Source organism: Balaenoptera ricei, chromosome 18 (genome assembly GCF_028023285.1).
Source record: "Balaenoptera ricei isolate mBalRic1 chromosome 18, mBalRic1.hap2, whole genome shotgun sequence".
NCBI lineage: Eukaryota > Metazoa > Chordata > Mammalia > Artiodactyla > Balaenopteridae > Balaenoptera > Balaenoptera ricei.
In genome coordinates, this window is record NC_082656.1 from 42911232 (window position 1) to 42928988 (window position 17757).

Below are 17757 nucleotides of genomic sequence, written 5' to 3' on the forward strand. Positions count from 1 at the left end.
CACAGCTGCACTTACCAGAGGGCAGGAACCAGGCCCTCCCACCAGGAAGCCAGTACAAGACCCCAGACAAAAACTCAGCCACCAGGGAGCAGACACCAGAAGTAAGAGATACTATGATCCTGCAGCCTGAAGAAAGGAGACCACAAACACAGAAAGTTAGACAAAATGAGACAGCAGACAAATATAATGCAAACCAAGAAACAAAATAAAAACCTACAAGAACAACTAAATGAAGAGGAGATAGGCAATCTACCTGAAAAATACTTCAGAGTAATAATAGTAAAGATGATCCAAAATCTCAGAAAAAGAATGGAGGCCCAGATGAAGACAATACAAGAAATGTTTACTAAGGAGCTAGAAGAGTTTAAGAAGAAACAAACAGAGGTGAACAATTCAATAACTAAAATGAAAAATACACTAGAAGGAATCAATAGCAGAATAACTGAGGCAGAAGAATTAATAAGTGAGCTGAAAGACAGAATAGTGGAAATCACTGCCACAGTACAGAATAAAGAAAAAAGAATGAAAAGAAATGAGGACAGTCTCAGACATCTGGGACAACATTAAACACACCAACATTTGTATATAGGAGTCCCAGAAGGAAAAGGGAAAGAAAGAGGGCCTAAGAAAATATTTGAAGATATTGTAACCAAAAACTTACCTAACATGAAAAGAAAACCCTCACTCAAGTCCAGGAAGCACAGAGAGTCCCATAAAGGATGAACCAAAGGTGGAACATGCTGAGACACATATTAATCAAACTGACAAAAATTAAAGACAAAGGTAAAAATATTAACAGCAACAGGGAAAAGCAACAAATAACATCCAAGGGAATCCCCATAAGATTATCAGCTGATTTTTCTGCAGAAATCCTGAGGGACAGAAGGGAGTGACACAATATATGTAAAGAGATGAAAGGGAAAAACCTACAACCAAGAATACTTTACCAGGCAAGGCTCTTGCTCAGATTCGACAGAGAAATCAAAAGCTTTACAGACAAGAAAAAGCTAAAAGAATTCAGCACCACCAAACCAGCTTTACAACAAATGTTAAAGGAACTTCTCTAGGTGGGGAAGAGGCAAGCAACTTAAAACAACCTTTACATATGTAGACTGCTATATCAAAACCTCATGGGAACAACAAATCAAAAAACTACAATAGAAACACACACACACACACAAAAGTAACCCAAACACAACAAGAATGATAGTTATCAAATCACAAAGAAGATAACAAAAGAGGAAGGGAAGAAAAAAATACCTGCAAAAACAAATCCAAGACAATTAAGAAGCTGTCAGTAGGAACATACATATTGATAATTACCTTAAATGTAAATGGATTAAATGCTTTAACCAAAATACATAGACTGGATGAATGGATACAAAAACAAGACTCATATAAATGTTGTCTACAAGAGACCTACTTCAGATCTAGGGACACATACAGACCGAAAGTGAGAGGATGAAAAAAGGTGTTCCATGCAAATTCAAACCAAAGGAAAGCTGGAGTAGCAATACCCATATCAAACAAAATAGACTTTATTTTTTTTTTTTAATTATTTTAAGATTATTTATTTATTTATTTTAAAACAGGTCACAACACTAAGCTTCAGGGCCATTCTGCTAATGCTCAAGATACAAATGCTTGCTAAGCAGTTGAAGGGCATGCTTTAGTAGCATGTTTGAAAAGTGAATAAAAATCTATATAAAACAAATATTCAAATAGTTTCCATAGGAACACAGTTAAGTGTGACCCCATCACCTAGTCTTCCACATTGTTGCATCTGTGTCAACACTACTCACATAGACATCTCAAAATTAGCAGTAATTAAGTTAAATGGTCCCCCCAAAACCCTTAAACCAAGCTAAACTTACAGTTAACAGCTACAAGAATGGTATCTACACATTAATACAAGCTGAAGCACAGGCTGCTGAGTGCCATTTCATTCCACTCTCCAAAGCACAGGACACAGGCAGAGTGCCAACATCCAGCTCCTCTACTCTGGGTGGGAAGTCATGGTTCTGGATTTTCTGCATCAGTTGCCATGTTGGCCCTGACATCACATAGTAGATGGTCGGTCTCTGGAATCTATTGAAAGTAGAAGCAGCAGTGACAGTGTAAACACCCATGTTTTCAAACAGCATCCAATCGCCCACATTCATCTCAAGTAAGTTACAGTGCTCAACAATGCGATTCAGGCCATCACAGCTCGGTCCCCAGATGCTGAATGAATAATACTTCTCATCTGGTTTGGATCTCTTCTGCAGAAGAGGCTTCACATGTTCATGGTCGTAGAGGATGCAGTTGAATGATCCCTATACTCCATCATTCCCATAATACATAAATGTCTGTTCACTTGACTCATCGTCATCATCAGAGCCTGTCTGTTTCTTTAAGATGAGTTTTTTGGCAATGATATTAACTGCTAGAGTGAAAACTGAGGCAACACAGTATCTTCCTGGCTCAGCTATGATTCTCACTCCAGAATCTGTTGGAAAATACTTGCACAACACTGGGTTGATTACACTGGTGATCTCTTCAAATTTAAGATTTACATCCTCAGATCCAGGAAAACCACAACCAATATCAAGCAGAAACATGTTGAAACCAACCTCAGCTCCCATGTCAAAGACACAGTGGGCATCAGAGATGGTCTGCACGAAGGTCTCTGGATCAGTACAACCATGTCCCACATGGTAGCTGACAACAGTGACATCAATATCTAGCTCTTTTGCCCATTCCAAAAGAGCCTGCTGGTTTTGAGTGTGGCACCAAATTTGACACTGAGGTGACAGACTGCTTTGGAATCATCAGTGGCAATCTGAAAAACCAACTTGGCCTTTGGATGTGCCCTGGCAACTTTCACCAACTCGACTTCACTATCAAAAGTCATCATCTGGACTCCATTATTGGCAGCATATTTAATCAGAGACACTTATTTACAAGGATTTGCATAGATAATCCTCTCTGGAGGCACCCTGAGACTCTGCACCAACTGGATTTCAGTCTTGCTGGCACAGTCAAATCCCTTCCAAATGGCAGGTATGGTCTTCACTATGGTTCTGCTATAATTGCATTTGACTGCATAAAAGGGGGTGACTCAAGGAAGAGCTTTAAACCATCTCAGATGTTTCTTTACAATGTCTCCCAGGTCTGCAACATAGAAGACATCCTTATCATCAGAAGAAGAAACTTCATTAATTTTTTGGTCCAGAATGTCCTTGGCAGTAAAACCTTCATCCAAGAAATGGCAGTCAAACTTCATTACTAAAGTTATTCATGGTTTCTTGATATCTTTTTGAAACAACAAAATGGGAAACTAAGAGATGGAATTTAAAGAAATTATGCCAGCTTTTCACAAAGGCAATTCTCCAGGAATTCCAAGTCCCACTGAAGATGTGTGTGCCCTCAGTGCAGCAGTGAAAATGTTCTGATAAATGTACAATCTGCTGTCCACCTTAGAGCACACGGGTGCCACAGGTAGACCGCATGGAGGCGAGATGCTGCCACCACTGAGCACTCAGGACCACTGGCCACCCTGCCTCTGTCCCCACCGCCCCCGTCAGCCACCCTCCCAGCTGCCCGCTGCCTTGCTCCCTCCAGCAGAGGATAACCAGCCTGAGGTGGCACCGAGTGCTGACAGAGGGGCAGCAGCAGTGGAGGCTGAGGGAACTGATCAAAAATAGACTTTAAAATAAAGAGTGTTACAAGAGACAAGGAAAGACACTACATAATGATCAAAGGATCAATCCAAGAAGATATAAAAATTACAAATATATATGCACTCAACATAGGAGGACCCAATATATAAGCCAAATGCAAACAGCCATAAAAAGAGAAATAGACAGTAATACAATAATAATGGGGGACTTTAACACCCCACTTACACCAATGGACAGATCATCCAAACAGAAAATGAATAAGGAAACATAGGCTTTAAATAACACATTAGACAAGATGGACTTAACCAATATTTATACCATATTCCATCCGAGAGCACTAGAATACACTTTCTTCTTAAGTGTACATGAAACATTTTCCAAGATAGATCACGTCTTGGGCCACAAATCAAGTCTCAATAAAGTTAAGAAAATTGAAATCATATCAAGCATCTTTTCTGACCACAATGTAAGGAGATTAGAAATAACTGACAGGAAAAAAAACCTGTAAAAATCATAAACACATGGAGAATAAACTAAACAACCAATGGATCACTGAAAAAAATCAAAGAGGAAAAAAAAACTACCTAGAGATAAATGACAATGAAAACGCGATGATCAAAACCTATGGAATGCAGCAAAAGCAGTTCTAAGAAGGAGGTTTATACCAATACAAACGTACCTCAGGAAACAAGAAAAAATATCAAATAAACAACCTAACCTTACACCTAAAGCAACTAGAGAAAGAAGAACAAACAAAACCTAAAGATAGTAGAAAGAAAGAAATCATAAAGATCTGAACAGAAATAAATGAAAGAGATGATGAAATCAATAGCAAAGATCAATGAAAGTAAACCTGGTTCTTTGAAAAGATAAACAAAATTGATAGACTTTTAACCAAACTCATCAAAAAAATAAATAAATAAATAAAAGAAGAGGGCTTAAATCAATAAAATTGGAAATGAAAAAGGAGAAGTTACAATGGACACCACGGAAATAAAAAGGATCATAAGAGACTACTACAAACAACTATATGCCAATGAAATGGACAATCTAGAAGCAATGGACAAATTCTTAGAAAGGTACAACCTTCCATGACCGAACGAGGAAGAAATAGAAAATATGAACAGACCAATCAAAAGTACTGAAATTAAAAGTGTGATTTAAAAAATTCAAACAAACAAAAATCCAGGACCAGATGACTTCCAGGTAAATTATCTCAAACATTTAGAGAACAGTTAACACCTATCCTTCTGAAACTCTTCCAAAAACGTTGCAGAAGAAAGAACACTCCCAAGCTCATTCTATGAGGCCACCATCACCCTGATACCAAAACCAAAGATACCATAAAAAAAAGAAAATTATAGGCTGATATAACTGATGAACACAGACATAAAATTCCTCAAGAAAACACTAGGAACCCGAATCCACCAACACATGAAAAGGATCATACACCATAATCTAGTGGGATTTATCACAGGGATGCAAGGATTCTTCAATATACGCAAATCAATCAATGTGATACACCACATTAACAAACTGAAGAATAAAAACCATATGATCATCTCGCTCCAACCAAAAGACATGGACTGAATGAATGGATACAAAAACAAGACCCTTATATTTGCTGTCTACCCCTATATTTGCTGTCTTCAGACTTAGGGACACATACAGACTGAAAGTAAGGGTGTGGTAAAAAGGATTCCATTCAAATGGAAATCAAAAGAAAGCTGGAGTAGCAGTACTCATATCCAACAAAATAGACTTTTAAATAAAAGCTTTTATAAGAGACAAAGAAAGACACTACATAATGATCAAGGGATCAATCCAAGAAGAAGACAAAAATTGTAAATATTTATGCACCTAAAATAGGAGCACCTCAATATATAAGGCAAATACTAACTGCTATAAAAGGAGAAATTGACAGTAACACAATAATAGTGGGGGACTTTAACACCCCACTTTCACCAATGGACAGATCATCCAGACAGAAACTCAATAGGAAATGACACATTAAACCAGAGGGACTTAACTGATATTTATAGAGCATTCCATCCCAAAGCAGCAGAATACACATACTTTTCATGTGGTACATGTGCAGGACCACAAAGTGAGCCTTGGTGAATTTAAGAAAATTGAAATCAATATCAAGTATATTTTCCAACAACAACTGCTATATTTAAAATAGAAAACCAACAAGAACCTACTGTGCAGCACAGGGAACTCTGCTCAATATTTTGTAATAACCTAAATGGGAAAAGAATTTGAAAAATAATAGATACATGTATATGTATAACTGAATCACATTGCTGTACACCTGAAACTAACACATTGTTATCTGACTATATTCCAATATAAAATAAATTTTTTAAAAAATATGATCATCTCAATAAATGCAGAAAAAGGTTTGGACAAAATTCAACACCAATTTATGATAAAAACTCTCCAGGTAGTGGGCATAGAGGGAACCTACCTGGACATAATAAGGGACATATACGACAACCCCACAGCAAACATCATTCTCAATGGTGAAAAGTTGAAAGCATTCCCCCTAAGATCAGGAACAAGCCAAGGAAGTCCACTCTCACCACATTTTTTTCAACATATTTTGGGAGTCTTAGACATGACAATCAGAGAAGAAAAAAATAAAATCAAAATTGGAAAAGAAAAAGTAACACTTTCACTGTTTGCATATGACATGATACTATTCTTAGAAAATCCTAAAGACGCTACCAGAATACTACTAGTGCTCATGAATGAATTTGGTAAAGCTGCAGGATACAAAATCAATACACAAAAGTCTCTTGCATTCCTAAACACTAACAACAAAAATCAGAAAGAGAAATTAAGGAACAATCCCATTTATCATCACATTAAAAGGAATAAAATATCTAGGAATAAAACTACCTAAGGAGGCAAAAGACCTGTACTCAGAAAATGATAAGATACTGTTCAAAGAAATGAAAGATGACACAGACAGATGGAGAGATATGCCATGTTCTTGAATTGCAAGAATCAATATTACCAAAATGACTATACTACCCAAAGCAATCTACAGTTTCAATGCAATCCCTATCAAATTACCAATGGCATTTTTTACAGAACTAGAACAAAAAATCTTAAAATTTGTATGGAGACACAAAAGACCCTGAATAGCCAAAGCAATCTTGAGAAAGAAAACTGGAGCTTTAGGAATCAGGCTCCCTGACTTCAGACTATACTGCAAAGCTACAGTAATCTAAACAGTATTGTACTGGCTCAAACCAGAAATATAGATCAATGAAACAGGATAGAAAGTCCAGAGATAAACCCACACACCTATGGTCAACTAATCTATGACAAAGGGGGTAAGGACATACAATGGAGAAAAGACAGTCTCTTGAATAAGTGGTGCTGGGAAAACTGGACGACTACATGTAAAATAATGAAATTAGAACATTCTCTAACACCATACAGAAAAATAAACTGAAAATGGATTAAAGACCTAAATGTAAGGCTGGATACTGTAAAACTCTTAGAGGAAAACACAGGCAGAACATTCTCTGACATTTATCAAAGGAAGATCTTTTTTGATCCACCTGCTAGAGTAATAAAATAAAAACAAAAATAAACAAATCGGACCTAATTAAACTTAAAAGCTTTTGCACAGTAAAGGAAATCATAAACAAAACAAAAAGACAATCCACAGAATGGGAGAAAATATTTGCAAATGAAGTGGCTGACAAGGGACTCACTTCCAAAATATACAAACAGCACATGCAGCTCAATTCAAAAAAAAAATCCAATCAGAAAATGGACAGAAGATCTAAATAGACATTTCTCCAAAGAAGACATACAGATGGCCAAAAAGCACATGGAAAGCTCCTACATCACTAATTATTAGAGAAATGCAAATCAAACTACAATGAGGTTTCACCTCAGACCAGTAAGACTGGCCATCATCAAAAAATCTACAAGCAGTAAATGCTGGAGAGAATGTAGAGAGAAAGGAATACTTTTACACTGTTGGTTGGAATGTAAATTGATACAGCCACTGTGGAGAATGGTATGGAGGTTCCTTATAAAACTAAAAATAGAACTACTATATGATCCAGAAATCCCACTCTTGGGCATTTTCCCTGAGAAACTATACATCAAAAAGATAAATGCACCCCAATATTCATTGCAGCACTATTTACAATAGCCAGTACCTGGAAGCAACCTAAATGTCCATCAATAGAAGAATGAATAAAGGAGATGTGGTACATATATACAATGGAATATTACTCAGCCATACGAAAGAACAAAATAATGCCATTTACAGCAACATGGGTGGACCTAGAGATTGTCATACTGAGTGACGTAAGTCAGACAGAGAAGAATAAATATTATATGATATTGCTTATATGTGGAATCTAAAAAAATGGTACAAATGAACTTATTTACAAAACAGAAATAGAGTCACAAATGTAGAAAACAATCTTATGGTTACCGGGGGAAAGGTGGGGAGGGATAAATTGGGAGTTTGGCATTGACATATACACACTACTATATTTAAAATAGCTAACTAATAAAAACCTAATGTATAGCACAGGGAACTCTACTCAATAGTTTGTAATGACGTATATGGGAAAATAATCTAAAAAAGAGTGGATATATGTATATGTATAACTGATTCACTTTGCTGCACAGGAGAAACTAACACAACATTGTAAATCAACTATACTCCAATAAGAATTTTTCTTTTAAAGCAAATGACATTCTAGCTTTGCAATTTAGCATAAGTGTTCAAATAGAAATAACCGATTGAATGTCAAGCTGTTTACATTTAAAAGGCCCACAGAAAATTATACTCTCATGGAAATTTCAAAATTATAAGAATAAAATTATAATCTTGAAAGATTTGAGGAAGAATGTATATAACAATCTGAAAATGAACATTAGATTATCTACAGTTTTCTATAACAAAATATAGAAAAGCCCCAACATTCTAACAGAAAATGATTAGAACTTTTAATTTAACACTGAAATAGTAATCAATTGTGAAGGCAAATAAATAATATGAAGAAAACCAAGAAAATTAAGAACATATGATACATATATAAATAAAATACTCATATACAACTTAAGTGAAATGAAGTAAATTCCCAGGATTTAGTTATAATGCAATCCTAGAAAGCAACTGGAGCAGAGTGGAACAGGAGGGTACAGGCCTCCAGAAATTATAGTATAGTATGTTAGAAGGATAATATTGATAAAATAAAGACATCTGTTCATTGTGTAAGCAAAAACAAAAAAGAATATTAATAATATCAAGCAAAGAATATTTTTTTAAACATCTTTATTGAAGTATAATTGCTTCACAATGGTGTGTTAGTTTCTGCTTTATAACAAAGTGAATCAGCTACACATATACACACGTTCCCATATCTCCTCCCTCCCGCGTCTCCCTCCCTCTCACCCTCCCCATCCCACCCTCCCAGGTGGTCACAAAGCACCGAGCTGATCTCCCTGTTCTATGTGGCTACTTCCCACTAGCTATCTATTTTACATTTGGTAGTGTATATATGTCCATGACACTCTCTCACCCTGTCACATCTCACCCCTCCCCCTCCCCATATCCTCAAGTCCATTCTTTAGTAGGTCTGTGTCTTTATTCCCATCTTGCCACTAGGTTCTTCATGACCTTTTTTTTTTTTTTCCTTAGATTCCATATATATGTGTTAGCATACTGTATTTGTTTTTCTCTTTCTGACTTACTTCACTCTGTATGACAGACTCTAACTCCATCCACCTCATTACAAATACCTCCATTTCATTTCTTTTTATGGCTGAGTAATATTCCATTGTATATATGTGCCACATCTTCTTTATCCATTCATCCGATGATGGACACTTTGGTTGCTTCCATGTCCTGGCTATTGTAAATAGAGCAAGCAAAGAATATTTTAATGAAACAAAATGAGACATGATTTTCATAATAGATGAAATAAAGAATAATTTATTTAAAATTAGCATTTTAGATAATTTCCCTTGAACCATGCAAAAATGAAGGTAATGTAGCCATGACAAAGATAATGTAAGTCTATCCCTCAATCTGAGTTATGTATTCAACAATGTTAGCATAGGCATAATGCTGTAAATATAATATATTCAAAGATTTTACATTTTGATGGTCAATTTGTCTGCAAAGCATGGGGAATCTAATTATGCCTATGGAAAGAAATATTAAATTACTATACTTTGATAATTTAAGAAGTTATTTTATACTTGAATGTAACTGTTCTAATTAATTTATATCCATTCTCTAACATATTCCTTATAACTTCTCCAACATGGGTAGTTGTCTTGACATTACAGATTAGAAAACCAAGAGACAGAAAAGTTATGTAATTTGCTCAAAATAACCATATTCTAAAATATGTATGTATGTATTTTGAGGGATAATTTCACTTAGGATTTGAATCCAGGCAATCTAGAAACATACTAATTTAAACAAATAATAGAATTAGCTGGATATAGAAAGTGAGTGATAGTAAGATAAGCATAAGTGAAGTAAACTTTAATTCTCAGAGATAGAAAGACAATCAAAAACATGTGTATGAAGAAACAGATATAAATGCATATAACATATATTTATAGAACAGTCACTTAAAGAAGTGAATACTACAAAGAGTTTTCCTTTAGAAAGTGCGCTGGGAGTTGGGGAATGGTTTCAGAAATTTGTTTTTTATTGTGATATTATGCAATTTTGTTTTTTTTACATTTGTATATATTATTTTGGTAATGTATAAAAAGTATATACATTCTTATTATGCCCAAGCATTAGAAACATTTGCAAAGTTTCCTTGAAAATTTGTTTCTAATAACAGGTCTCTTTGCACATACTTAATAGACAAATATGTGCATACACTGAGCATCTAATTACCATGCAAACAAACCTTGGTATTTCATAACCTCTAGAATGCATATTATTCTATGCATATCAGAGTATATTCTAAGAAATATTCTAGTCAGGAAATTTCTGAGTTGTTGAAATATTACAGAAAATGTAGATTTAGTACAATTGCCATGCTCACTTGCCTGGTTTCAGAAAGAGTACCTTCTTCATTTTTACTTTTCATACTTTTTATGGTACTTATTCATTCATGAGACTATCTGCAGAAATAGAGGCTGAGTTGTAAAGAAACAAAACGGTAAATATTCTAAGCTTGGGAATAGAAAGGAAAAGAGAAAACAAGGAGGAGATAAAACTGTCTTTAGGTTGAAATGTTTTAAATGGCTCCACAAATTTGCCAGCATGAAGTCTTTTAAGATATGGAAATTTATTAACACTGTGGCTTTTGCCACAAATTACTTTTAGCAGCTTATACATATATACAAAACAGTTAATGGTGTGCAGAATTTCCACTGTAAGTACAAGTCACTTTTGCACAAGATTTAGATTTGACACTATTATGGGAATTTGCTAAGTGACAGAAGTATGCCTATAATTTCATGCCTTTTCTTCATCAAAGCTATGGCAATACTTCATTGTATTTACTCTAAATTCAAAACACCTTTAAAAGGATATTAACAATGATTTCTTCTTTCCCATTTTTGCAAAGGTAAGATTTTAAAAAGAATGAAACTGTATTTGTTTCTGCAGGGACTGTCCAATTTCAAAGATGTGTACTTTATGTGCCCAAAATAATATTGTCATAATAAGTCCTCTACGCTTCCATCTATTAGGAACAAAGAATGGAATATATGAGTTTTCTAGATAGATATAACTAATTAGCTGGATTATATTTGTACAAATGAAGCATAAATATAAGGCAGATATTTGATTTCAAAATATAGGTCTTTATTTTAATGAGCAGGTCTCCAGCTTTTATAGTCTGTAAGAATGCTCTCTGAAGAGTTTTGCCTCTTCCAACTTCTCCCATCTGTGATGAATAAAAATAAAATCTCTCCAACATTCTCTTATCCATTGGGTTTCCCTTAAGTTTTACTCTTTTCTTCTGCCTGTCAGTCACTATTCTCTCATGTACATTTTTATAACTGCAAAATTAGAAAGGGGAGGTCATTTAACAAAATATTTTAAGGATATTATGAATTAAGAGTAAATACAATGAAGTATTGGTATAGCATTGAAGAAGGATAGGAGTGAAAGTATAATTTTTTCTCTGTCACTTAAATTCTCACAATAATGTTAAAAGACTATCAAAACATGGTTCACATCCTCATTGTCAAGACCTTATCACATCGACATTTCTAGCTTCAGTGGGAGAAAGCATGTCTCACCTAGCTTGGTAACGATATGCCTACCTAAAACTCAGAAGTGCTTTTGCTAAATAGAAAAGGGATATTGAACATGCCATATCAATGACTAGACTTGCCTCTGCCACCAAATATCTATGAATACTTTAGTTGTTATCTACAGCAGTAATTTAATTCTTGCCAAAATGAAGCAGTTCGAATCTGATAATGATCACATCCATGCCCAGGTCTAAGATTTCTAAGTGTTATGTAGACCTCTTCATCAGTTTGGATATAAGTATCTGTGGTCTGGTGACCTATAATCTAATGAAAATGTATCTTAACATCTTGCAGCCAGTATGCAATAATGCTGTATGAACAGGGTAGAAACATTTTCATTAAAGAAGACAAAAGAATGAAAACCTCCCAGAAGTCCCAGTTCATAGGAGTCATATAATATTTCTGGGCAGGAATTATTTTGAAAAGTGCCTGCCTTGGCAGTGGAGCAAGTTACTTATGGAGAAACCAGTGTGCTCTGGGTTGACTCATGTTCTGTTGTGTTATAGACCCTGGCTCTGCTCACTGGGAAAGGTCTCCTTGCAGAGTCTGTTGTGTGGGCACGTGAGAAGTAAGATTGTACAGCTTTCACAGCAGCTTCCATCTGGTGCAGGTTTGGAGCCCAAGGTTTGCCTTAGAAATGAAACCAGCACTGTGCTTCTCAGGCCAGACTTGTGGTTTCTTTGACAATGTAAGTCCCTATTTGGCTTTGCATCTATTTTCATTCAGTCGGTTCTAAGGGCAAGTGAACACATGAAAAACCTTGTCTAGACAAAGCACTGAATCCTGCTTTGTCTAGTATCAATGCCTTTGTGCTGAGCCCTTTCCTCTCTCTTAATGTTGGCAAATGTGAGGACATCTAAAATTACAGGCTTTGGTGGGATGGTGACATCTAATATTTGATATATGGCTTTGGGCTGCCTCCTATTGTCTGGCAGGTTTATACTGAGACTGCTAGAAAATTCTTGCAGTCTTATCTCCCTCTAAGGCTGCTTCTTCACAGCCACCTGTTTACAGTGAGCCTTAGTTAACCTATCTCTTATGTAATTTGGTAAAAGTCAAAAACAGTAGCCAACATACAGTTACATTTTGAGGTTTACAAAATAGTTCTACTAACACTCAGCCTCTTAGTAACAGGGGCAGCCATTGAGAATAACACATAGTTTCATAAAATATTTTACTACAGGCCAACAAATAACTAGGGTCCTTTGCCTTCTGCCATGCATATCTCATCAAGATCATATATTTTAACTCACTTTTAAAAAAATAAATTTATTTATTTATTTTTGGCTGCATTGGGTCTTCGTTGCTGCACATGGGCTTTCTCTAGTTGCGGTGAGCAGGGACTACTCTTCATTGCGGTGCACAGGCTTCTCATTGCAGTGGCTTCTCTTGTTGTGGAGAACGGTCTCTAGGCACGTGGCTTCAGTAGTTGTGGCTCACGGGCTTAGTTGCTCTGCGGCATGTGGGATCTTCCCAGACCAGGGCTCAAACTCTAGTCCCCTGCATCGGCAGGCAGATTCTTAACCACTGCGCCACCAGTGAAGTTCCAACTGACTTTTGATATCACCTTCTGTATCAGTTCTGAATTCAGAACAATAAATGTAATCAATTTTAATTATTGTAAGTTAGAATATATTTAGTTGTAAAATATAGTGTATTTACAATATTGTTGAAAGGGATAGAGGAGCAAGATCTAGGCAGGCACTCCACAAATGAATTGTGCTAGACACAATTATCCATCAGGTAATGTACCACCTACCAGGCCAACACAAGACCTATTGATTTAAGAACTCTTTAACCATTGCAGCTATATAAGGATGGAAAAGTAAAAATAAGAAGTTGACATATCTACCATTAGGATTGAAATGAAAGATGGATAATGGACACTCTAACAGTGATACAGAGTAAAATGTTCTCCAAAATCTTGCCTAGCAAGCCAAAAATTTGCAAAAAGAAGTAGGAAAATAACCTCTGCATTAATTGTGTCTTCCATATTTTATGTAAGGGCATCTAGTCAGTAAAAGCCCAATTTGCATGTAGAACTCTAGCTACAAAAGTGTTCAGGAAACATAGCTTTCAAACTAAGTCTCTGTGGTACAGGGAGGCATCCTAAAAGCTATGTGGAAAAGAATATCACAATAATTGCTACATTATATCTCTTTGGCAGCTCAGAATCCATGCACATCTTTCTATTTAAACGTCAAAAGAGAAATAATAGTAATAAAAATTTCTTTTGCCTAAAATGAATAATTATGTAATATAGACCCAATCTTTTATCAATGGGACAGATCCATCACTAAGTAATAGTCAATATTCTTCTAGGTAGCCTACATTATTATTTTATAATATGAAGATAAAATTGTATTTTAACCATTATGAAAATAACCTAGATTATTATTAAGTAGGAGGAAAAAGTAAGAGGGAAAAATAGTAATTAATATTTATAGATATATACATAAAAGAGAAAGATAATTCATATAGCTACTACAGTCAGGTCCACATGTAAAGTTGTTTAGTGTTAGGTATACCATACCACCTAGCTGATGTCATTAGTATCATATGCATGATATATATGTATATATATATATATATAAATATATACAATATATTATTAGGTTGGCCAAAAGTTTCATTCAGTTTTTTTTCCGTAAGATGGCTCTAGGAGCACTTAGTTGTCTTTAACTTCATTCGAAACAATTTTTTTAGATTGTATGTGCAGTGTATGGAGAAGGTGCTGTGACTGGTCGAACGTGTCAAAAGTGGTTTGCCAAGTTTTGTGCTGGAGATTTCTCATTGGACAATGCTCCATGGTCGTGTATTTCATACATGGTCGTGGTTAATAGCGATCAAATCGAGACATTAACTGAGAACAATCAACATTATACCACTCAGGAGATAGCCGACATACTCAAAATATCCAAATCAAGTGTTGAAATCATTTGCACCAGCTTGGTTATGTTCATTGCTTCGATATTTGGGTTCCACATAAGTTAAGTGAAAAAAAACTTTCTTGACCGTATTTCCACATGAGATTCTCTACTTAAACATAATGAAAACGTTCCGTTTTTAAAACAAATTGTAATGGGCAATGAAAAGTGGATACTGTACAATAATGTGAAATGGAAGAGATCGTGGGGCAAGTGAAATGAACCACCATCAACCACACCAAAGGCCAGTCTTCATCCAAAGAAGGTGATGTGTATATGGTGGGATTGAAAGGGAGTCCTCTCTTATGAGCTCCTTCCAGAAAACCAAATGATTAATTCCAATAAGTACTGCTCCCATTTAGACCAACTGAAAACAGCACTCGATGAAAAGCATCCAGAATTAGTTAACAGAAAACGCACAATCTTCCATCAGGGTAATGCGAGACGGCATGTTTCTTTGATGACCAGGTGAAAACTGTTACAGCTTGTATGGGAAGTTCTGATTCATTTGTCGTATTCACCAGACATTGCAACTTCAGATTTCCATCTATTTTGGTCTTTACAAAATTATCTTACTGGAAAAAAATTCAATTCCCTGGAAGACTGTAAAATGCACCTGGAACAGATCTTTGCTCAAAAATATAGAAAGTTTTGGGAAGATGGAATTATGAAGTTGCCTGAAAAATGGCAGAAGGTAGTGGAACAAAAGGGTGAATACGTTGTTTAACAAAGTTCTTGGTGAAAATGAAAAATGTGTCTTTTATTTTTATTTAAAAACTTAAGACACTTTTTGGCCAACCCAATAATTTATGTATACAACAATTTTCTATCAGATGTAAGTAAACGATTGAAAATCTTGAAGAAAGCAGCACCCTTTTCTAGCTCAGGGAAAGGCACTCTATGTACTAGGTTACCTCTGATATAAAGTTGTGTCCCAGGGGTATAACCAAACACCTCTAAGCAGGCTAATTACATTAGATTACTTTGATTATAGACAGAGCAGTGATTTGTCCTCACTATAGACATTAATTCTGATTATAGATTTGTCTTCTCAGTCCAAAACACTTCTTCCAAAATTGCCACCTGTGAACTTACTAAATGCATTCTTTACAATAATTGTATCCTACACAGTGTTGCTTCTAACTAAGGAATTTAATTTAGAGCTGTAGAAATATAAAAATGGTCAATAGAAATAAAACAACTGTCTGTTTCTACCACTGCTAACAAGACCATGGTTGGTACATAAAATCTGCCTGAATGTGATATGTGGGGTTGAAATAAAAATTTTCTTAAAATCATGATCATGTTATTTTCTGGTGAGCGAAATAACCCCCTAAAGATATAATAAAATGGTTTTTATTTTAAACTACTAAGTTTTGGGGTAGTTTGTTACACAACAATAAATAACCATGAAGGTATGTTGGCCCCAAGCTTAGCAGTAGTTGTGACATTCTACTTCATCTGGATAGAGTTGATTAAAGTTAAGAGTGCACTTTTTAATCCCTTTCTCTCTGTATCTCTCTTCTTTCCTTCTCTCCTTCTTCCCTCCCTTCCTTCCTTTCTTTGTTCATTTCTTCCTTCCTTCCTTCCCTTCCTCCCTCCTTCCCTCCTTCCTTCCTTCCTTCTTTTCTCCCTTATTTCCTTTCTTCTCTTACTTTCTTCCTTCTTTATTCTTTCCTTACTCTCATCTTTCCTCCCTTGCCCCTTCTTTCCTACTTCCCTATATTCTTTCTGTCTAATATTTCTCAGTCCTGTACTCAGAAGGAGATACATGAAGACTATCAGAGCCACCAATCTTGTTTGCTTGTACTCATTATTAGTTTTATGCTATGTCTTGTTTGACTAGAGCATAGGTAACCTGTACTTAACCCTCTTAAATCTTATTCAATATTTCCCACAGTCTTATTTTAATTAATTAATTAATTAATTAATTAATTAATTTTTGGCTGCATTGGGTCTTCATTGCTGTGCGCCGGCTTTCTCTAGTTGTGGCAAGCGGGGCCTACTCTTTGTTGAGGTGTGCGGGCTTCTCATTGCAGAGGCGTTTTTGCTGAGCATGGGTTCTAGGCATGCAGGCTTCAGTAGCTGTGGCACGCAGGCTCAGTAGTTGTGGCTCAGGAGCTCTAGAGCTCAGGCTCAGTGGTTGTGGCACACGGGCTTAGTTGCTCCACGGCATGTGGGATCTTCCTGGGCCAGGGCTCAAACCCGTGTCCCCTGCATTGGCATGGCGGATTCTTAACCACTGTGCCAGCAAGAAAGTCCTTTCCCACAGTTTCAAAAGTGTCAGTCTTCACTCTGACATCATTGGACTAGTCTGGGGCCATGAATGAGTAAAAGAAAGGACCTAAGGTCAGCAGCAGAGGTGTACCCTTTTCCTAGTTTACTATATCTACAATGAGTTGCCTTTCTGTGTTACTAATCTGTATTTTACATTCTCTAACACATTCACATAAATAGTTTACTCCTCCTATAGCTTTTGCCAAAGCAGGAATTAGGAGCCCAGTCTTAGACTAACTGTGTCATGATCAAGTTGCAGGGTTGTGGGGTAGCCTAGAGTTTAACGTATTTGAGTATGCTGCTTTAGCCAATTTATTGGGTCACTTATAGTGCCAACTTTGAGTGGAGGTCTGAATAATGGAAATATTTCTATCTGGTGTAGGCTATAGTTAGAACAAGACTCTTCTTCTCTGCCATTATGGGTGGAAATAATGGGAACAGGTAATAAAGAGTTTTGGGATAGAAAAACATTGATATCTCATGGACTAATAATCTTGGGTCTAGCATCTTAGCATATATTTATGGTCAATGAAAGCACTAGGAAAAGAGAGGTGAGGAAATTCTTCTTAATAAAGATTATGGATTAGAAAATTTATTCTGTGGATGTCAATTAA

General features: G+C 35.9%; 1 pseudogene; it reads right to left on the minus strand.

Moving 5' to 3' along the window:
- Positions 1-1898: 1898 nt before the first annotated feature.
- LOC132352411 (ornithine decarboxylase-like) lies at positions 1899-3281 on the minus strand (annotated as a pseudogene).
- Positions 3282-17757: the final 14476 nt, after the last annotated feature.